At 40.7% G+C, this 23634-nt stretch overlaps 1 non-coding gene across 1 annotated transcript; it reads left to right on the forward strand.

Annotated features, from left to right (window-relative positions):
* The first annotated feature begins 7293 nt into the window (after positions 1–7293).
* On the forward strand, positions 7294–7400 carry LOC148292285 (small nucleolar RNA R71). The gene has a single exon (XR_015827173.1). It is a non-coding gene; the product is annotated as a small nucleolar RNA R71 (small nucleolar RNA).
* The last annotated feature ends 16234 nt before the right edge of the window (positions 7401–23634 follow it).

Below are 23634 nucleotides of genomic sequence, written 5' to 3' on the forward strand. Positions count from 1 at the left end.
GCTTAAAACCCAAACTTCTTAGACACCGAAGGTGTCGCCTAAAGAACTCCTAGACACTGTATTGACGGAGGTGCTCACTGGGGTTACCAAAAGTTAGCTTATATGAAATTTTTTTTTATTTTATTTAAATTTATTTATTTATAAAAAGGAACAGAAACTTAAAATGACTAAAATAAAAACAAAACAAGTAAAGAGAAAGGATTGAAATGCTTCCCCTTGATGCAATTAGGTCAATTGCTACCAAGCACCTTCTTCTTGAACACATGGGTTGCCTCCCAAGAAGCGCCTTAGTTACTGTCTTGGCAAGACATTGTGCAATCAGCTAAGTTGATGGTACGAAGGGAAGTTGATCTACCACATGGCCAGTTTGGATGCCAGTTGAAACTCCCTCATAGAATGGCTTTAAACGTTGTCCATTTACTTTGAAAGTCGAGCCATCTTTAGGGTTTTGAATCTCCACAGCTCCATAGGGAGAAACATTGACCACGGTGAATGGGCCTTGCCATCTAGACTTCAATTTTCCTGGAAAGAGACGCAAACGTGAGTTAAACAAAAGAACTGACATACCTTTGGAGAACTCTTTCCGTTGAATGTTTCTGTCATGGTAACTCTTGGTTCGTTCTTTGTAAAGCTTTGCATTCTCATAAGACTCATGTCTAATTTCTTCCAATTCATTGAGCTGAAACTTTCTTGCATGGCCTGCCTTGTCTAGATCAAAATTCAACTTCTTGATGGCCCAAAAAGCATTGTGTTCAAGCTCCATTGGCAGGTGACAAGCTTTCCCAAACACAAGACGATAAGGGCTCATTCCAATGGGAGTCTTATATGCAGTCCTATAAGCCCATAATGCATCATTGAGCTTGGCTGCCCAATCTTTCCTTGTATTGTTCACCACCTTCTCCAGGATGTGCTTAATTTCTCTATTGCTTATTTCCACTTGACCAGAAGTTTGCGGATGATATGGTGTAGAGACTCGATGGGTGATGTTGTACTTTTTCATGAGTGCTTCGAATGGCTTGTTACAGAAGTGGCTGCCTCCATCACTAATGACAGCCCTTGGAGTACCAAACCTTGTGAAAATATTATCCTTCAAGAACTTCAGCACCACCTTATAATCATTGGTTTTGGTGGCTATGGCTTCCACCCATTTAGACACATAATCAACAGCAACAAGTATGTAAGTATAACCAAAGGAAGATGGGAATGGTCCCATGAAATCAATACCCCACACATCGAAGAGCTCCACAACAAGTATGTTATTCAATGGCATTTCATTCCTGCGACTTATGTTCCCCATCCTTTGGCACCTATCACACTTAACACAAAAATTAAACGCATCTTTGAATAGAGTGGGCCAAAAGAAACCAGATTGCAGAATTTTAAGTGCTGTTTTCTTAGCTCCAAAGTGACCTCCACAAGCCAATTCGTGGCTATGCCTAAGTATGCTTTCTTGCTCTTCTTCTGGAACACATCTTCTGATGAGTTGATTGATCGGTTCATAATTGTATATTATTTCTTACCCTTCTAGCTTATGATTTGGTTATGTTTTTGAGTTAAACTTGTGCTTTTAATCCTTTTTGTGTTTATCTTTCAGTTAATTGAGCTTTAGGTAACAATGATGGCTTTGGAGAACATAATTCATGCAATTCAAGCATGTTAAGGCCTAATTTGGATGAATTGATGAAGAGCTTAAAGACAAATTCATTATGGCTACAGCCCCCTGCCAGTCCAGTTCCGTAGGTCATATTGAAAGCTTTGTTTCAGCAACCTACATAGCTCGGATGAGGCCACATTCTTCATGAAAGTTGCTCCAATTGGTGTGTACTATAACATATCCAAAATTCAGCCCCATTGGATAAATCTGGAGTCCGTTACCTAGCAAACACAGAACCATGCTCAGGATGGATCTTATCAGCGCGGAAAATGAGTTAGCAATTTGTTTCGGCCTTAACTTCTTCCTCCGACCTTGGATTGGCCCAAATAACATATGGCTGGAAAGAAGACATTCTGAACTTCAATTTAGAGTGCTTAAAGTCCTAATTTGATTAAGAGAAGCCCAAGTTGTAAGCCCTTGAAGTTGCTGGTCATGCTGACCTCAGCATGTGCTGGTTGGATGCTTGGTCATGGTGAGCTAGGTATGAGCTATCATTTCTGGTTGGAAGCTTGGTCATGGTGACATGAAGATGAGCTAGGGCTGCTGGTGGGATTTAGTGGTGAAGTGCATCAACCAATTCAAGATTTTCTAATACAAGTGCATCACCCATTTCAGATTTTCTAATACAAGTGCATCAACCATTTCAGATTTTATAATTCAAGTGTTGTATGCATTAGTCTTATTGAATTCTGATTTTCACTTCCCCTAGGCCTATAAATAGGGAAGTTCTCTAAGCTTGTAATAACACCCCAAGGGGGGGGAGCTCTCAAACACTTCTCTAGAGCTCCCTTCCCTTCTCTCCCTCAAATTCTCTTAGTTTCCCTTTGTAGTTCTCAATTGTTGTAATAAGATCATTCTATTAAATTTTCTTTGTACTAAATATCAAACACTTTTCCTTTCTCTTCTTCTAATTCTCTAAAGCTTTCAAACACATGTTCTTCCAAAATCCTCAAAGTTCTCAAACATCTCTCTACTTCCCTTCTCTTCCAAAAGTCTCCATGTCTCAAACACTTCACAAACACATTTCTCTTCCTTCCCTAAGTTCTCAAATTCTCCAAGTTCACAAACATCCTCCAAGTTCTCAACCACTCTCTTCCAAATTCTCAAAGTTCCGAAACACTCTCTTCCAAAATCCACAAAGCTCTCAAAACACCTCTCTACTTTCTTCTCCAAATCCTCCAAGTTCTCAAACACTCTCTTCCAAATTCCCCATGTCTTAAACACATTCCCTTCCAAAATCCTCAAAGCTCTCAAACACATGTTCTTCCAAAATTCTCTAAAGTTCCCAAACACTTTCTTCTCCCTCCTCAAAGTTCTCAAACACTTCCTTTCTTCCTCAAAGTTCTCTTAGTTTCCTTAATGTTTTCTTAGTTGTAATTTATTTTTCTTTGTTATGTAAATTCTTTTCTTAAGTTTTCAAGTTGAATTAGTTTCCAAGTTTCAATTATGGTTTTTGTTCTTATTCATTATGCTTATAAGTTAATATGCTAGTTTGAATGATTGATCACCATTTAGGCTTGCATGTTAGCTATCTTGGTTTGAATTAAGAGTATACACCATGCTTTAATTCGAATTGAACTATGAATAGGAAGAGTATGTATGGACATTCGACAACAGGGATTAGATACATACTTGGTTGTTTAAAATGTTCTTCTATGCTTAATGGGTTCCTAATGCTTAATTTTAGGTTAGACAACAAATGATCAAATTAGGGAATTAGGAACACAAGGTTATGACCACACACCATGGCTTAATCATACTTTAGCTAGAATCAATCCATTAATCTAAATTGAACTTGGGAACTTATTTGCTTGAGTTACTTATTTCTTTCTTCCTTGTTTTATGTTCTTTGTTTTTGTTTCTATTTTGTGTAGGGAAACTAAATTGGATCATTCAATCACCAATCCCTGTGGAATCGACCTCGCACTTACATATGCTATACTACCAACGGTTCGTGCACTTGCGAGTATCACAAGTTGAGGATGCAGCTTAATCCATTTTGGTGGAGCTAAATCTACGCAACATTGATCTGGGCAATGCTTGAATAAGAAAGGTTCATCCCAGACATAATGTTTCACCATGGAAAAGAACTTCTTCTTATCCTGAGAAGTTAGATCATTTCTAAGAACACCACAAGCAAGATAATTAACAAAATCAGCATACCATGGCTCTTTGACTTGGGCAGCATATAGTTGTTCATCAGGGAAAGTCTCATTCAAGGGTAGCATAGCTGCTCCTTTTTCTTCAACCACAATTCTGCTCAAATGATCAGCTACCACATTCTCACATCCCTTCTTATCTCGAATCTCCAAATCGAATTCTTGCAGCAAGAGAATCCATCTAATCAAGCGTGGTTTGGCATCCTTCTTAGTGAGCAAGTATCTAAGAGCTGCATGGTCAGAATAAACAATTACTTTAGAACCAACAAGGTAAGAACGAAATTTTTCTAAAGCAAAAACCACAGCAAGCAACTCCTTCTCTGTTGTGGAGTAGTTGATTTGAGCATCATTCAAGGTCCGGCTAGCATAATGAATCACATGGGGCAGCTTGTTCTTCTTTTGACCTAAAACTGCACCAATAGCAAAGTCAGAGGCATCACACATTATTTCAAATGGTAAAGACCAATCCGGAGCTATGATAATAGGGGCTGAAGTTAGCTCCCTCTTCAAGGTAGTAAAAGCTTCCATGCAAGCTTCATTAAACTTAAAAACAGCATCCTTAGCAAGGAGATTACACAATGGCCTTGTAATGCTTGAGAAATTTTTGATGAACCTTCTATAGAATCCAACATGACCTAGAAAGCTTCTAATTCCTTTAACAGAGGTAGGGGGTGGAAGATTTGAGATGAGGTCGATCTTGGCTTTATCCACTTCGATTCCCTTGCTTGAAATCACATGGCCTAGTACAATGCCTTGTCTCACCATGAAGTGACACTTCTCCCAATTCAAAATCAGATTTGTTTCCTGGCATCTTTTAAGCACTAGAGACAAGTGGTGAAGACAATTATCAAAAGAGGAACCAAAAACTGAAAAATCATCCATAAATACCTCAATGAATCGTTCCACCATATCTGAAAAGATTGACATCATGCATCTTTGGAAAGTTGCTGGGGCATTGCACAAACCGAATGGCATCCTTCTATAAGCAAACGTACCAAATGGGCATGTGAATGTGGTTTTCTCTTGGTCTTCCGGAGCAATGGGAATTTGATTATAACCTGAAAAACCATCAAGAAAACAATAGTAAGCATGGCCAGATAAACGTTCAAGCATTTGATCAATAAAAGGCAAGGGGAAATGATCTTTTCTAGTGGATGTGTTCAACTTCCTGTAATCAATGCAAACTCTCCAACCAGTGACAGTTCGTGTAGGAACTAGCTCATTCTTCTCATTCTTCACAACGGTGATTCCGGACTTCTTTGGAACAACTTGCACAGGGCTCACCCACTTAGAATCTGAAATTGGGTAGATGATTCCTACATCGAGTAGCTTTAAAACTTCAGCTCTAACCACCTCTTTCATGTTGGGATTTAGCCTCCTTTGGGCATCACGGGAGGGTTTGCTGTCTTCTTCCATTAAAATCCGGTGCATGCACATGCTTGGACTAATTCCTTTGATGTCTGCTATGGTCCACCCAATGGCTGTTTTATGCTCTTTTAGAACTTTAATTAAGCTCTCTTCTTCATGTGAGGAGAGACCTGCAGCAATTATAACAGGGAGAGTTTCGTTAGCACCCAAATATGTATATTTAAGATTATTGGGAAGAGGTTTAAGTTCTAGCTTTGGTGGGATGACAATGGATGGCTCCAATTTCGTGGATGATGGTCCAAGAGGCTCAATTGGTGGCCTAAAGGATGGTGGGTATGGCGGAAACACTTCTCAGGCAGCCACCACTTCTTGGAACTCCGGTTCACAAAGATCTTCCTCTTCTTGTGTTAAGACAGCTTCTAGAGCATCATTAGACTTTCTCTGCAAAATTATGGAAGAAACCTCATGATCCACAACATCAATTGAAAAGCAAGAATCAAGAGAGATAGAAGGTTGAGATAGAGCATTAAGCATTTTAAATTCAACAGTTTCACCCAAAACAGTCATGGAGAGGGTGCTATCTTTCACTTTGATGATTGTGTCTGCAGTGGCCATGAATGGCCTGCCTAGGAGAATGGGATCAACACGATCTCCATTTGGATTGTCTTCCATGTCCATCACTACAAAATCAGCAGGGAGAATTAGTGTATTAACTTGAACTAGAATATCTTCTACAATACCTTTTGGATATTTTATAGAATGATCAGCTAGTTCAAGTCGCATTGAAGTCTTCTTCATCCCTTCTAAGCCAAGCTCTTGATAAACTGAATATGGCAAAACATTGATGCTTGCTCCCAAGTCCAACATGGCTCTTCCAACCTTCTTGCCTCCAATGTTAATGGGAATGTCAAAGCTGCCAGGATCATCTAGTTTTGGTGGAAGCTTCCTTTGCAACACAGCACTTACATTCTGGTCGAGCTTTACTCCTTCATTTGGAGCGAAATTGAGCTTGTGAGTTTTCAAGTCCTTGATGAATTTTCCATATGCAGGAATCTGTTCAATAAGATCAAGCAAAGGCAAATTGATATTAACTTTACTCAAAATATCATAGCCTTATCTTGCTTTGCTTTCTTAAGACGGCCTGGAAATGGAATCTGTGGAACATATGGAGCGGGTGGCACGTATCTATCTTCTTGAAGATGTGGTGGCACAAATTTGTCATCTCTTTTATGCAATTGGAATTGATCGGATTTCTGAGAATCTGATTTGGCCTTAGGAGCAGATTGAGAAGTTTTGAGTTGTTCTCCTTCCGTGGCCATGGTCTCCTCCTCTTCATCTTCTACAATCACAACATCATTTGAAAGATTAGAATCATCTTTATTATCAATGATCTTACCTGATCTGAGCACATGAATGGCCTTGGCTTCTGGGTTCTTTGGATTGATCTCAGTTTGGCTTGGCCATTTCCCAGGCACTCTTTGAGTTATTTCAGCAGCTATTTGGCCTAATTGGACTTCCAATTTGGAGATGGCAGCTTGTGTAGTTTGCTGAAAATTGGATTGGTTGATTGCCATCTGCTTCACTATATCTTCCAATGATGATGATGATTGTTGTGGCCTTTGGAATGAAGGGGGATTTGCTTGATTCTGGGTATTTCTCCATGAAAAGTTTGGATGATTCCTCCAACCTGGATTATAACTTTGAGAGTATGGATCATTTCTTGGACCTTGGTTGTAGGAATTTACCAACTTAGCTTGTTCTTGCACAAATTCTGGATATCCAGCCCCAAGTGGACAAGCTGTGGTAGCATGGTCATGAGATTCACAAATGCTACACACTTCCTTCGGAGGGCTTCTTGAGTTTAATGCAAGAAGAGCATCTAGCTTTTGTTCCAGTTTTGAAATCTGCATACTAGAAGCATCATTAGAACCACTAATAACACGTTTACCTCTTGTATCCGTATGTTGGGTCTCCATTGCTATCTCCTCAAAGAGTTCGTACGTTTCTTCTGGAGTTTTGGTTTTAAAAGAACCACCTGCAAAATTGGTGACTATATTATGACTAGAAGGAGTTAGTCCTTTATAAAACATACGCATTTGAAGCTTCAATGGAATCCCATGATGAGGACATTGGTTGAGCAGCCCATTGAATCTCTCCCATGCTTCACAAAACGATTCATCATCTTGCTGTGCAAATAACAAGATCTTGTCCCTAAGCATGTCGGTCTTTTGCGTGGAGAAGTATTTTTCCAGGAACTTCTTTTGAATGGCAGACCATGTAGTGAGTGAACCAGGCTTCAAAGAATTCAACCAATACTTCGCCTTATCCTTTAAAGTGTATGGAAACACTCTCATTCGAAGTTGATCTTCTGTCACACCTGTCAAGGGAAAAGAACTCACAACATTAAAAATATCCTTTATATGAGTTAATGGATCTTCATTAGGTAAACCATAAAAGGAAGGCAACATATTAAGATGAGAAGATTTAAGCTCATAGTTTCGAGCTACAGTGGGCAGCGAAATGCTTGAAGGAGATGCTGGAATTGTTGGGATATCAAGTTCTCCCATGAACTCAATGGCAGCCATCATTTCTTCTTCTTCTTGGTCTGAACTTGCTTCCGAATTTGAAGGTGAAGAACCAGGAAGTTCAGTGTGGAGAGCAAGACTTGTAAATGTAGCAAGAGCTTGCTCTTTTGCAGTTGACAACTCCCATTCTAGACGATTCTGAATTTCAGAGGTCACTCGTCTGGGTTGCAATGATGGTCCTGCGTTCAAAGATCTAGAACGTTGGAACGAAGACCTCACTTGTTCAAGTAATGGCTTTTTAGACATAAACTACCTGAAACAGAAAATTAGATTAATTAGAAACACTAAAAAGAATAGGGTAACCTTGGGCACATAACCAGGGAAGAACTTTCGTTCAGTCCCCGGCAACGGCGCCAAAATTTGTTGTTAATATTATGTTAACTCGCAATTGTACGGGGCAATTAGTAGTATAGCAAGACAAGTACGAGGTCGTACCCACGAAGACTGAGAAGTTAAAACTAGTTATGTACTTAGATTACCAAATTCAAGAAAGTAGGAGGTTATGTCTAAAACAGAATTTAAAACAAGAGTGGTTGTGATTGTTGAACAAAAGAAGCAAAATGAAATTGCAAACAAAAACAAGTAAACAAATGTAACAAAGAGTGGTTTTAAGAGTTGGAAAACAGATTTTGAGACTAGGGCATTCGAATCACCATAACAATTCAATTCTGGGTTATAAAGATTCAAGTAACAAGTCTAATTCAGATTCAAAGATTGATTCTAGCTAAAGTATGATTAGGCCATGGTGTTTGGTCCTAACCTTGTGTTCCTAATTCCCTAATTTGATCATTTGTTGTCTAACCTAAAATTAAGCATTAGGAACCCATTAAGCATAGAAGAACATTTTAAACAACCAAGTATGTATCTAATCCCTGTTGTCGAATGTCCATACATACTCTTCCTATTCATAGTTCAATTTGAATTAAAGCATGGTGTATACTCTTAATTCAAACCAAGATAGTTAACAAACAAGTTCTAATGGTGATCAATCATTCAAACAAGCATGTTAACTTATAAGCATAATGAATAAGAACATGAATCATGAATCAAACTTGAAACTCCAAACTTATAAACCCAGAATATTCATGTTAGGTTACATCGAAGCCCTAGTTATGGATTTAGCTACTCATAATGGAAAAGAGACTTGAACAGAAATGAGAAAACATAATGAATGCAATAAGAGTAGAAAAACCCTTTTTCTGAAGTTCTTGTGGTGTCCAAGGCTTCTCCAAGTGCTTCTCCACTTCTAATGCTTCTCCAAGAGCTTCCCCACTTCTAGAAAGATGTATGAAGGATATGGAGGTGATTTGGGATGAGTTTGAGTGAGTGGTGATGGCTAAGGAAGATGAAATTCGTAGGGAAATGGAAGAGAAGAAAGCTGGAGTTGTTTTGGTGATTGTTGGAGTGTTTGGGATTGTGAGAGTGTTTGAGGATGGTTGGAGTGAATTGTGGGGGTTGTGAATCTCAGGATTTGTTGTGTCTTGAATGTGGAATGGATGTGGTATTTATAGGGAGAGGGGAGTGATAAATCTGAATTCAATATGGCTAATGCATACAACACTTGCATTATAAAAGATGAATTGGTTGATGCACTTCACTAATGCATACAACACTTGCATTATAAAATCTGAATTGGTTGATGCACTTCTCCAATAAATCCCACCAGCAGCCCTAGCTCATCTTCATGTCACCATGACCAAGCTTCCAACCAGCTACAATAGCTCATGCCTAGCTCACCATGACCAAGCTTCCAACCAGCTCATCCTGAGGTCAGCATGACCAGCAACTTCAAGGGCTTACAACTTGGGCTAGGCTGAATCAAATGAAGACTTTAAGATGTCCATTGTAAAGTTCAGAATGTGTATGATCCAACCACACAAGTATTGGCCCAATCCAAGCTCGGAGAAGGAAGTTAAGGCCAAAACAAATTGCTAACTCATTTTGCGCGCTGATAAAATCCATCCTGAGCATGGCTCTGTGTTTGCTAGGTAACAGACTCCATATTTATCCAATGGGGCTGAATTTTGGATATGTTATAGTACACACCCATTGGAACAACTTTCATGAAGAATGCTGCCTCATCCGAGCTGTGTAGGTTGCTGAAACAAAGCATGAAATATGACCTACGGAACTGGACTGGCAGGGGGCTGTAACCAAAATGAGTTTGTCTTTTAAGCTCTTCATCCATTCATCCAAATTAGGCCTTAACATGCTTGAATTGCATGAATTATGCTCTCTTGCTCTATTGGCCTACAAAACACACAAATAGAGGCAAATAACTCAGAATTATAGGAAACTAAGCAAAAGAAGTAAGTAAATTGGGCATGTATATGTATGAAATTATGAGCTTTAACAGTAGTATGGAATACACCAACCACTCCAATTAGGAACGAACTGCCGTTGAAATTGAATTGTCCAATTTCTCACACCTATTGATTTCGGATCGAGCCCAAAACCTGGGCAACATCATAATATTGTGGAAGGAGTCATTTCGTGAGTTTTGAGTGAAATACAATCGCAAGAAACATGGAATACACCAACCACTCCAATAAGTTACGAACTACCGTTGAACTTAAATTACTCAATTTTTCACACCTATTGATTTCGGATCGAGCCCAAAACTTGGGCAACATCGTAATATGTTGGGAGGAGTCATTTGGTGAGTTTTGAGTGAAATCCAATCGCTAGAAGTATGGAATACACCAACCACTCCAATTAGGAACGAACTGCCGTTGAACTTGAATTCCCAAATTGCTCACACCTATTGATTTCGGATGGAACCCCAAACTTGTGCAACATCATAAAATGGTGGGCGGAGTCATTTGGTGAGTTTTGAGTGAAATCCAATCGCTAGAAGTATGGAATACACCAACCACTTCAATTAGGAACGAACTGCCGTTGAACTTAAATTGTCTAATTTCTCACACCTATTGATTTCGGATCGAGCCCAAAATTTGGGCAACATCATAATATCTTGGGAGGAGTCATTCGGTGAGTTTTCAGTGAAATCAAATCGCTAGAAGTATGGAATACGCCAACCACTCCAATTAGGAACGAACTACCGTTGAACTTGAATTGTAAAATTTCTCACACCTCTTGATTTTGGATCGAGCCCAAAACTTGGGCAACATCATAATATGGTGGGAGGAGTCATTTGGTGAGTTTTGAGTGAAATCCAATCGCTAGAAGTATGGAATACACCAACCACTCCAATTAGGAACGAACTGCAGTTGAACTTGAATTGTCCAATTTGGAACACCTATTGATTTCGGATCAAGCCCAAAACTTGGGCAACATCATAATATGGTGGGGGAAGTCATTTGGTGGGTTTTGAGTGAAATCCAATCGCTAGAAGTATGGAATACACCAACCACTCGAATTAGGAACGAACTGCCGTTGAACTTGAATTGTCCAATTTGGAACAACTATTGATTTCGAATCGAGACCAAAACTTGGGCAACATCATAATATGGTGGGAGGAGTCATTTAGTGAGTTTTGAGTGAAATCCAATCGGTAGAAGTATGGAATACACCAACCACTCCAATTTGGAACGAACTGCCGTTGAACATGAATTGTCCAATTTCTAACACCTATTGAGGTCGGATCGACCCCAAAACTTGGGCAACATCATAATATGGTGGGAGGAGTCATTTGGTGAGTTTTGAGTGAAATCCAATCGCTAGAAGTATGGAATACACCAACCACTCCAATTAGGAACGAACTGCCGTTGAACTTGACTTGTCCAATTTCTCACACCTATTGAGTTCGGATCGAGCCCAAAACTTGGGCAACATCATAATATGGTGGGGGTGAGTCTTGAGTGAAATGCAATCGCTAGAAGTGTGGAATACACCAACCACTCCAATTAGGAACGAACTGCCGTTGAAATTGAATTGTCCAATTTCTCACACCTATTGATTTCGGATCGAGCCCAAAACCTGGGCAACATCATAATATTGTGGAAGGAGTCATTTCGTGAGTTTTGAGTGAAATACAATCGCAAGAAACATGGAATACACCAACCACTCCAATAAGTTACGAACTACCGTTGAACTTAAATTACTCAATTTTTCACACCTATTGATTTCGGATCGAGCCCAAAACTTGGGCAACATCGTAATATGTTGGGAGGAGTCATTTGGTGAGTTTTGAGTGAAATCCAATCGCTAGAAGTATGGAATACACCAACCACTCCAATTAGGAACGAACTGCCGTTGAACTTGAATTCCCAAATTGCTCACACCTATTGATTTCGGATGGAACCCCAAACTTGTGCAACATCATAAAATGGTGGGCGGAGTCATTTGGTGAGTTTTGAGTGAAATCCAATCGCTAGAAGTATGGAATACACCAACCACTTCAATTAGGAACGAACTGCCGTTGAACTTAAATTGTCTAATTTCTCACACCTATTGATTTCGGATCGAGCCCAAAATTTGGGCAACATCATAATATCTTGGGAGGAGTCATTCGGTGAGTTTTCAGTGAAATCAAATCGCTAGAAGTATGGAATACGCCAACCACTCCAATTAGGAACGAACTACCGTTGAACTTGAATTGTAAAATTTCTCACACCTCTTGATTTTGGATCGAGCCCAAAACTTGGGCAACATCATAATATGGTGGGAGGAGTCATTTGGTGAGTTTTGAGTGAAATCCAATCGCTAGAAGTATGGAATACACCAACCACTCCAATTAGGAACGAACTGCAGTTGAACTTGAATTGTCCAATTTGGAACACCTATTGATTTCGGATCAAGCCCAAAACTTGGGCAACATCATAATATGGTGGGGGAAGTCATTTGGTGGGTTTTGAGTGAAATCCAATCGCTAGAAGTATGGAATACACCAACCACTCGAATTAGGAACGAACTGCCGTTGAACTTGAATTGTCCAATTTGGAACAACTATTGATTTCGAATCGAGACCAAAACTTGGGCAACATCATAATATGGTGGGAGGAGTCATTTAGTGAGTTTTGAGTGAAATCCAATCGGTAGAAGTATGGAATACACCAACCACTCCAATTTGGAACGAACTGCCGTTGAACATGAATTGTCCAATTTCTAACACCTATTGAGGTCGGATCGACCCCAAAACTTGGGCAACATCATAATATGGTGGGAGGAGTCATTTGGTGAGTTTTGAGTGAAATCCAATCGCTAGAAGTATGGAATACACCAACCACTCCAATTAGGAACGAACTGCCGTTGAACTTGACTTGTCCAATTTCTCACACCTATTGAGTTCGGATCGAGCCCAAAACTTGGGCAACATCATAATATGGTGGGGGTGAGTCTTGAGTGAAATGCAATCGCTAGAAGTGTGGAATACACCAACCACTCCAATTAGGAACGAACTGCCGTTGAACTTGAATTGTCCAATTTCTCACACCTATTGATTTCGGATCGAGCCCAAAACTTGGGCAACATCATAATGTGGTGGGAGGAGTCATTTGGTGAGTTTTGAGTGAAATCCAAACGCTAGAAGTATGGAATACACCAACCACTCCAATTAGGAACGAACTGCCGTTGAACTTGAATTGTCCAATTTCTCACACCTATTGAGGTCGGATCGACCCCAAAACTTGGGCAACATCATAATATGGTGGGAGGAGTCATTTGGTGAGTTTTGAGTGAAATCCAATCGCTAGAAGTATGGAATACACCAACCACTCCAATTAGGAACGAACTGCCGTTGAACTTGACTTGTCCAATTTCTCACACCTATTGAGTTCGGATCGAGCCCAAAACTTGGGCAACATCATAATATGGTGGGGGTGAGCCTTGAGTGAAATGCAATCGCTAGAAGTGTGGAATACACCAACCACTCCAATTAGGAACGAACTGCCGTTGAACTTGAATTGTCCAATTTCTCACACCTATTGATTTCGGATCGAGCCCAAACCTTGGGCAACATCATAATGTGGTGGGAGGAGTCATTTGGTGAGTTTTGAGTGAAATCCAAACGCTAGAAGTATGGAATACACCAACCACTCCAATTAGGAACGAACTGCCGTTGAACTTGAATTGTCCAATTTCTCACACCTATTGATTTCGGATCGAGCCCCAAACTTGGGCAACATCATAATATGGTGGGAGGAGTCATTTGGTGAGTTTTGTGTGAAATCCAATCGCTAGAAGTATGGAATACACCAACCACTCCAATTAGGAACGAATTGCCGTTGAACTTGAATTGTCCAATTTCTCACACCTATTGATTTCGGATCGAGCCCAAAACTTGGGCAACATCATAATATGGTGGGACTGAGTTTTGAGTGAAATCCAATCGCTAGTAGTATGGAATACACCAACCACTCCAATTAGGAACGAACTGCCGTTGAAATTGAATTGTCCAATTTCTCACACCTATTGATTTCGGATCGAGCCCAAAACTTGGGCAACATCATAATATGGTGGGAGGAGTCATTTGGTGAGTTTTGATTCAAATCCAATTGCTAGAAGTATGGAATACACCAACCACTCCAATTAGGAACGAACCGCCGTTGAACTTGAATTGTCCAATTTGGAACACCTATTGGTTTCGGATCGAGCCCCAAACTTGGGCAACATCATAATATGGTGGGAGTAGTCATTTGGTGAGTTTTGAGTGAAATCCAATCGCTAGAAGTATGGAATACTCCAACCACTCCAATTAGGAACGAACTGCCGTTGAACTTGAATTGTCCAATTTGGAACACCTATTGGTTTCGGATCGAGCCCCAAACTTGGGCAACATCATCATATGGTGGCAGGAGTCATTTGGTGAGTTTTGAGTGAAATCCAATCGCTAGAAGTACGGAATACACCAACCACCCCAATTAGGAACGAACTGCCGTTGAACATGAATTGTCCAATTTCTCACACCTATTGATTTCGGACCGAGCCCCAAACTTGGGCAACATCATAATATGGTGGGAGGAGTCATTTGGTGAGTTTTGAGTGAAATCCAATCGCTAGAAGTATGGAATACACCAACCACTCCAATTAGGAACGAACTGCCGTTGAACTTGAATTGTCCAATTTCTCACACCTATTGATTTCGGATCGAGCCCAAAACATGGGCAACATCATAAAATGGTGGGAGGTGTCATTTGGTGAGTTTTGAGTGAAATCCAATCGCTAGAAGTATGGAATACACCAACCGCTCCAATTAGGAACGAACTGCCGTTGAACTCGAATTGTCCAATTTCTCACACCTATTGATTTCGGATCGAGCCCAAAACTTGGGCAACATCATAATATGGTGGGAGTAGTCATTTGGTGAGTTTCGAGTGAAATCCAATCGCTAGAGGTATGGAATACACCAACCACACCAATTAGGAACGAACTGCCGTTGAACTTGAATTGTCCAATTTCTCACACCAATTGATTTCGGACCAAGCCCAAAACTTGGGCAACATCATAACAAGGTGGGAGGAGTCATTTGGTGAGTTTTGAGTGAAATCCAATCGCTAGACGTATGGAATACACCAACCACTCCCATTAGGAACGAATTGTCGTTGAACTTGAATTGTCCAAATTCTCACAACTATTGATTTCGGATCGAGCCCAAAACTTTGGCAACATCATAATATGGTGGGAGGAGTCATATGGTGAGTTTTGTGTGAAATCCAACCGCTAGAAGTATGGAATACACCAACAACTCCAATTAGGAAAGAACTGCCGTTGAACTTGAATTGTCCAATTTCTCACACCTATTGATTTCGGATCGAGCCCAAAACTTGGGCAACAACATAATATGGTGGGAGGAGTCATTTGGTGAGTTTTGAGTGAAATCCAATCGCTAGAAGTATGGAATACACCAACAACTCCAATTAGGAACGAACTGTCGTTGAACTTGAATTGTCCAATTTCTAACACCTATTGATTTCGGATCGAGCCCAAAACTTGGGCAACATCATAATATGGTGGGAGGAGTCATTTGGTGAGTTTTGAGTGAAATGCAATCGCTAGAAGTATGGAATACACCAACCACTCCAATGAGGAAAGAACTGCCGTTGAACTTGAATTGTCCATTTTGGAACACCTATTCATTTCGGATCGAGCCCAAAACTTGGGCAACATCATAATATGGTGGGAGGAGTCATTGGTGAGTTTTGTGTGAAATCCAATCGCTAGAAGTATGGAATACACCAACCACTGCAAGTAGGAACGAATTGCCGTTGAAATTGAATTGTCCAATTTGAACACCTATTGATTTTGGATCGAGCCCAAAAGTTGTGCAACATCAGAATACGGTGGGAGGAGTCATTTGGTGAGTTTTGAGTGAAATCCAATCGCTAGAAGTATGGAATACACCAACCACTCCCCTTAGGAACGAACTGCCGTTGAACTTGTGTTGTCCAATTTCTCACACCTATTGATTTCTTATCGAGCCCAAAACTTGGGCAACATCATAATATGGTGGGAGGAGTCATTGGTGAGTTTTGAGTGAAATCCAATCGCTAGAAGTATGGAATACACCAACCACTCCAAGTAGGAACGAACCGCCGTTGAACTTGTATTGTCCAATTTCGAACACCTATTGAGTTCGGATCGAGCCCAAAACTTGGGCAACATCATAACATGGTGGGTGGAGTCCTTTGGTGAGTTTTGAGTGAAATCCAATCGCTGGAAGTATGGAATACACCAACCACTCCAATTAGGAACGAACTGCCGTTGAACTTGAATTGTCCAATTTCTCACACCTATTGATTTCGGATCGTGCCCCTAACTTGGGCAACATCATAATATGGTGGGAGGAGTCATTTGGTGAGTTTTGAGTGAAATCCAATCGCTACAAGTATGGAATACACCAAACACTTCAATTTGGAACGAACTGCCGTTGAACTTGAATTGTCCAATTTCTAACACCTATTGAGGTCGGATCGACCCCAAAACTTGGGCAACATCATAATATGGTGGGAGGAGTCATTTGGTGAGTTTTGAGTGAAATCCAATCGCTAGAAGTATGGAATACACCAACCACTCCAATTAGGAATGAACTGCCGTTGAACTTGAATTGTCCAATTTGGAACACCTATTGATTTCGGATCGAGCCCAAAACTTGGGCAACGTCATAATATGGTGGGGGGAGTCATTTGGTGAGTTTTGAGTGAAATCCAATCGCTAGAAGTATGGAATACACCAACCACTCCAATTAGGAACGAACTGCCGTTGAACTTGAATTGTCCAATTTGGAACACCTATTGATTTCGGATCGAGCCCAAAACTTGGGCAACATCATAATATGGCGGGAGGAGTCATTTGGTGAGTTTTGAGTGAAATCCAATCGCTAGAAGTATGGAATACACCAACCACTCCAATTAGGAACGAACTGCCGTTGAACTTAAATTGTTCAATTTCTCACACCTATGGATTTCGGATCGAGCCCAAAACTTGGGCAACATCATAATATTTGGGGAGGAGTCATTTGGTGAGTTTTGAGTGAAACCCAATCGCTAGAAGTGTGGAATACACCAACCATTTCAATTAGGAACGAACTGCCGTTGAACTTGAATTGTCCAATTTCCCACACCTATTGATTTCGGATCGAGCCCAAAACTTGGGCAACATCATAATATGGTGGGAGGAGTCATTTGGTGAGTTTTGAGTGAAATCCAATCGCTAGAAGTATGGAATACACCAACCACTCCAATTAGGAACGAACTGCCGTTGAACTTGAATTGTCCAATTTGGAACACCTATTGATTTCGGATCGAGACCAAAACTTGGGCAACATCATAATATGGTGGGAGGAGTCATTTCGTGAGTTTTGAGTGAAATCCAATCGCTAGAAGTATGGAATACACAAACCACTCCAATTAGGAACGAACTGCCGTTGAACTTGAATTGTCCAATTTGGAACACCTATTGATTTCGGATGGAGCCCAAAACTTGGGCAACATCATAATATGGTGGGAGGAGTCATTTGGTGAGTTTTGAGTGAAATCCAATCGCTAGAAGTATGGAATACACCAACCACTCCAATTAGGAACGCGCTGCCGTTGAACTTGAATTGTCCAATTTGGAACACCTACTGATTTCGGATCGAGCCCAAATTTGGTTAACATCATAATATGGTGGGAGGAGTCATTTGGTGAGTTTTGAGTGAAATCCGATCGCTAGAAGTATGGAATACACCAACCACACCAATTAGGAACGAACTGCCGTTGAACTTGAATTGTCCAATTTGGAACACCTATTGATTTCGGATCGAGACCAAAACTTGGTCAACATCATAATATGGTGGGAGGATTCATTTAGTGAGTTTTGAGTGATATCCAATCGCTAGAAGTATGGAATACACCAACCACTCCAATTAGGAACGAACTGCCGTTGAACCTGAATTGTCCAATTTCTCACACCTATTGATTTCGTATGGAACCCCAAACTTGTGCAACATCATAATATGGTGGAAGGAGTCATTTGGTGAGTTTTGAGTGAAATCCAATCGCTAGAAGTACGGAATACACCAACCACTCCAATTAGGAACGAACTGCCGTTGAACTTGAATGGTACAATATCTCACACCTATTGATTTCGGATCGAGCCCAAAACCTGGGCAACATCATAATATGGTGGGAGGAGTCATTTGGTTAGTTTTGAGTGAAATCCAATCGCTAGAAGTACGGAATACACCTACAACTCCAATTAGGAACGAACTGCCATTGAACTTAAATTGTCCAATTTCTCACACCTATTGAGTTCGGATCGAGCCCAAAACTTGGGCAACGTCGTAATATGGTGGGAGGAGTCATTCGATGAGTTTTGAGTGAAATCCAATCGCTAGAAGTACAGAATACACCAACAACTCCAATTAGGAACGAACTGCCATTGAACTGAAATTGTCCAATTTCTCAAACCTATTGAGTTCGGATCGAGCCCAAAACTTGGGCAACATCATAATATGGTGGGAGGAGTCATTTGGTGAGTTTTGAGTGAAATCCAATCGCTAGAAGTATGGAATACACCAACTACTCCAATTAGGAATGAACTGCCGTTGAACTTGAATTGTCCAATTTGGAACACCTATTGATTTCGGATCGTGACCAAAACTTGGGTAACATCATAATATGGTGGGAGGAGTCATTTAGTGAGTTTTGAGTGAAATCCAATCGCTAGAAGTATGGAAAACACCAACCACTCCAATTAGGAACGAATTGCCGTTGAACTTGAATTGTCCAATTTCTCACACCTATTGATTTCGGATCGAGCCCAAAACTTGGGCAACATCATAATATGGTTGGGGGAGTCATTTGGTGAGTTTTGAGTGAAATCCAATCGCTAGAAGTATGGAATACACGAACCACTCCAATTAGGAACGAACTGCCGTTGAACTTGAATTGTCCAATTTGGAACACCTATTGATTTCGGATCGCGACCAAAACTTGGGCAACATCATAATATGGTGGGAGGTTTCATTTAGTGAGTTTTGAGTGAAATCCAATCGCTAGAAGTATGGAATACACCAACCACTCCAATTAGGAACGAACTGCCGTTGAACTTGAATTGTCCAATTTCTCACACCTATTGATTTCGGATCGAGCCCCAAACTTGGGCAACATCGTAATATGGTGGGAGGAGTCATTTGGTGAGTTTTGAGTGAAATCCAATCACTAGAAGTACGGAATACACCAACCAATCCAATTAGGAACGAACTGCCGTTGAACTTGAATTGTCCAATTTCTCACACCTATTGATTTCGTTTCGAGCCCAAAACTTGGGCAACATCATAATATGGTGGGAGGAGTCATTTGGTGAGTTTTGAGTGAAATCCAATCGCTAGAAGTATGGAATAAACCAACCACGCCAATTAGGAACGAACTGCCGTTGAACTTGAATTGTCCAATTTGGAACACCTATTGATTTCGGATCGAGACCAAAACTTGGGCAACATCATAATATGGTGGGAGGAGTCATTTGGTGAGTTTTGAGTGAAATCCAATCGCTACAAGTATGGAATACACCAACCACTCCAATTAGGAACGAACTGCCTTTGAACTTGAGTTGTCCAATTTGGAACACCTATTGATTTCGGATCGAGCCCAAAACTTGGGCAACATCATAATGTGGTGGGAGGAGTCATTTGGTGAGTTTTAAGTGAAATCCAATCGCGAGAAGTATGGAATACACCAACCACTCCAATTAGGAACGAACTGCCGTTGAACTTGAATTGTCCAATTTCTCACACCTATTGATTTCGGATCGAGCCCAAAACTTGGGCAACATCATAATATGGCGGGAGGAGTCATTTGGTGAGTTTTGAGTGAAATCCAATCGCTAGAAGTATGGAATACACCAACCACTCCAATTAGGAACGAACTGCCGTTGAACTTGAATTGTCCAATTTGGAACACCTATTGATTTCGGATCGAGCCCAAAACTTGGGCAACATCATAATATGGTGGGAGGAGTCATTTGGTGAGTTTTGAGTGAAATCCAATCACTAGAAGTCTGGAATACAACAACCACTCCAATTAGGAATGAACTGCCGTTGAACTTGAATTGTCCAATTTGGAACACCTATTGATTTCGGATCGAGCGTAAAACTTGGGCAACATCATATTATGGTGGGAGGAGTCATTTGGTGAGTTTTGAGGGAAATCCAATCACTAGAAGTCTGGAATACAACAACCACTCCAATTTGGAATGAACTGCCGTTGAACTTGAATTGTCCAATTTTGAACACCTATTGATTTCGGATCGAGCGCAAAACTTGGGCAACATCATAATATGGTGGGAGGAGTCATTTGGTGAGTTTTGAGGGAAATCCAATCACTAGAAGTCTGGAATACAACAACCACTCCAATTAGGAATGAACTGCCGTTGAACTTGAATTGTCCAATTTGGAACACCTATTGATTTCGGATCGAGCGCAAAACTTGGGCAACATCATAATATGGTGGGAGGAGTCATTTGGTGAGTTTTGAGGGAAATCCAATCATTAGAAGTCTGGAATACAACAACCACTCCAATTAGGAATGAACTGCCGTTGAACTTGAATTGTTCAATTTCTCACACCTATTGATTTCGGATCGAGCCCAAAACTTGGGCAACAGCATAATATGGTGGGATGAGTCATTTGGTGAGTTTTGAGTGAAATCCAATCGCTAGAAGTACGGAATACACCAACCACTCCAATTAGGAACGAACTGCCGTTGAACTTTAATTGTCCAATTTGGAACACCTATTGATTTCGGATCGAGCCCCTAACTTGGGCAACATCATAATATGGTGGGAGGAGTCCTTTGGCGAGTTTTGAGTGAAATCCAATCGCTAGAAGTATGGAATACACCAACCAATCCAATTAGGAACGAACTGCCGTTGAACCTGAATTGTCCAATTTGGAACACCTATTGATTTCCTACGGAACCCCAAACTTGTGCAACATCATAATATGATGGGAGTAGTCATTTCGGGAGTTTTGAGTGAAATCCAATCGCTAGAAATATGGAATACACCAACCACTCCAATTAGGAACGAACTGCCGTTGAACTTGAATTGTCCAATTTCTCACACCTATTGATTTCGGATCGAGCCCAAAACTTGGGCAACATCATAATATGGTGGGAGGAGTCATTTGGTGAGTTTTGAGTGAAATCCAATCGCAGAAGTATGGAATACACCAACCACTCAAATTAGGAACGAACTGCCGTTGAACTTGAATTGTTCAATTTCTCACACCTATTGATTTCGGATCGAGCCCAAAACTTGGGCAACATCATAATATGGTGGGAGGAGTCATTTAGTGAGTTTTGAGTGAAATCCAATCGCTAGAAGTATGGAATACACCAACCACTCCAATTAGGAACGAACTGCCGTTGAACTTGAATTGTCCAATTTGGAACACCTATTGATTTCGGATCGAGACCAAAACTTGGGCAACATCATAATATGGTGGGAGGAGTCATTTGGTGAGTTTTGAGTGAAATCCAATCGCTAGAAGTATGGAATACACCAACCACTCCAATTAGGAACGAACTGCCTTTGAACTTGAGTTGTCCAATTTGGAACACCTATTGATTTCGGATCGAGCCCAAAACTTGGGCAACATCATAATGTGGTGGGAGGAGTCGTTTGGTGAGTTTTAAGTGAAATCCAATCGCGAGAAGTATGGAATACACCAACCACTCCAATTAGGAACGAACTGCCGTTGAACTTGAATTGTCCAATTTGGAACCCCTATTGATTTCGGATCGAGCCCAAAACTTGGGCAACATCGTAATATGGTGGGAGGACTCATTTGGTGAGTTTTGAGTGAAATCCAATCGCTAGAAGTACGGAATACACCAACCACTCCAATTAGGAACGAACTGCCGTTGAACTTGAATTGTTCAATTTCTCACACCTATTGATTTCGGATCGAGCCCAAAACTTGGGCAACATCATAATATGGTGGGAGGAGTCATTTGGTGAGTTTTGAGTGAAATCCAATCGCTAGAAGTATGGAATACACCAACCACTCCAATTAGGAACGAACTGCCGTTTAACTTGAATTGTCCAATTTCTCACACCTATTGATTTCGGATCGAGCCCAAAACTTGGGCAACATCATAATATGGTGGGAGGAGTCATTTGGTGAGTTTTGAGTGAAACCCAATCGCTAGAAGTGTGGAATACACCAACCATTTCAATTAGGAACGAACTGCCGTTGAACTTGAATTGTCCAATTTCCCACACCTATTGATTTCGGATCGAGCCCAAAACTTGGGCAACATCATAATATGGTGGGAGGAGTCATTTGGTGAGTTTTGAGTGAAATCCAATCACTAGAAGTATGGAATACACCAACCACTCCAATTAGGAACGAACTGCCGTTGAACTTGAATTGTCCAATTTGGAACACCTATTGATTTCGGATCGAGACCAAAACTTGGGCAACATCATAATATGGTGGGAGGAGTCATTTCGTGAGTTTTGAGTGAAATCCAATCGCTAGAAGTATGGAATACACAAACCACTCCAATTAGGAACGAACTGCCGTTGAACTTGAATTGTCCAATTTGGAACACCTATTGATTTCGGATGGAGCCCAAAACTTTGGCAACATCATAATATGGTGGGAGGAGTCTTTTGGTGAGTTTTGAGTGAAATCCAATCGCTAGAAGTATGGAATACACCAACCACTCCAATTAGGAACGAGCTGCCGTTGAACTTGAATTGTCCAATTTGGAACACCTACTGATTTCGGATCGAGCCCAAATTTGGTTAACATCATAATATGGTGGGAGGAGTCATTTGGTGAGTTTTGAGTGAAATCCGATCGCTAGAAGTATGGAATACACCAACCACTCCAATTAGGAACGAACTGCCGTTGAACTTGAATTGTCCAATTTGGAACACCTATTGATTTCGGATCGAGACCAAAACTTGGTCAACATCATAATATGGTGGGAGGATTCATTTAGTGAGTTTTGAGTGAAATCCAATCGCTAGAAGTATGGAATACACCAACCACTCCAATTAGGAACGAACTGCCGTTGAACTTGAATTGTCCAATTTCTCACACCTATTGATTTCGGATCGATCCCCTAACTTGGGCAACATCATAATATGGTGGGAGGAGTCATTTGGTGAGTTTTGAGTGAAATCCAATCGCTAGAAGTGTGGAATACACCAACCACTCCAATTAGGAACGAACTGCCGTTGAACTTGAATTGTCCAATTTGGAACACCTATTGATTTCGGATCGATCCCAAAACTTGGGCAACATCATAATATGGTGGGAGGAGTCATTTGGTGAGTGTTGAGTGAAATCCAATCGCTAGAAGTATGGAATACACCAACCACTCCAATTTGGAACGAACTGCCGTTGAACTTGAATTGTCTAATTTGGAACACCTATTGATTTCGGATCGAGACCAAAACTTGGGCAACATCATAA

This window comes from Prunus avium, chromosome 8 (assembly GCF_965620075.1).
Source record: "Prunus avium chromosome 8, drPruAviu1.hap1.1, whole genome shotgun sequence".
NCBI lineage: Eukaryota > Viridiplantae > Streptophyta > Magnoliopsida > Rosales > Rosaceae > Prunus > Prunus avium.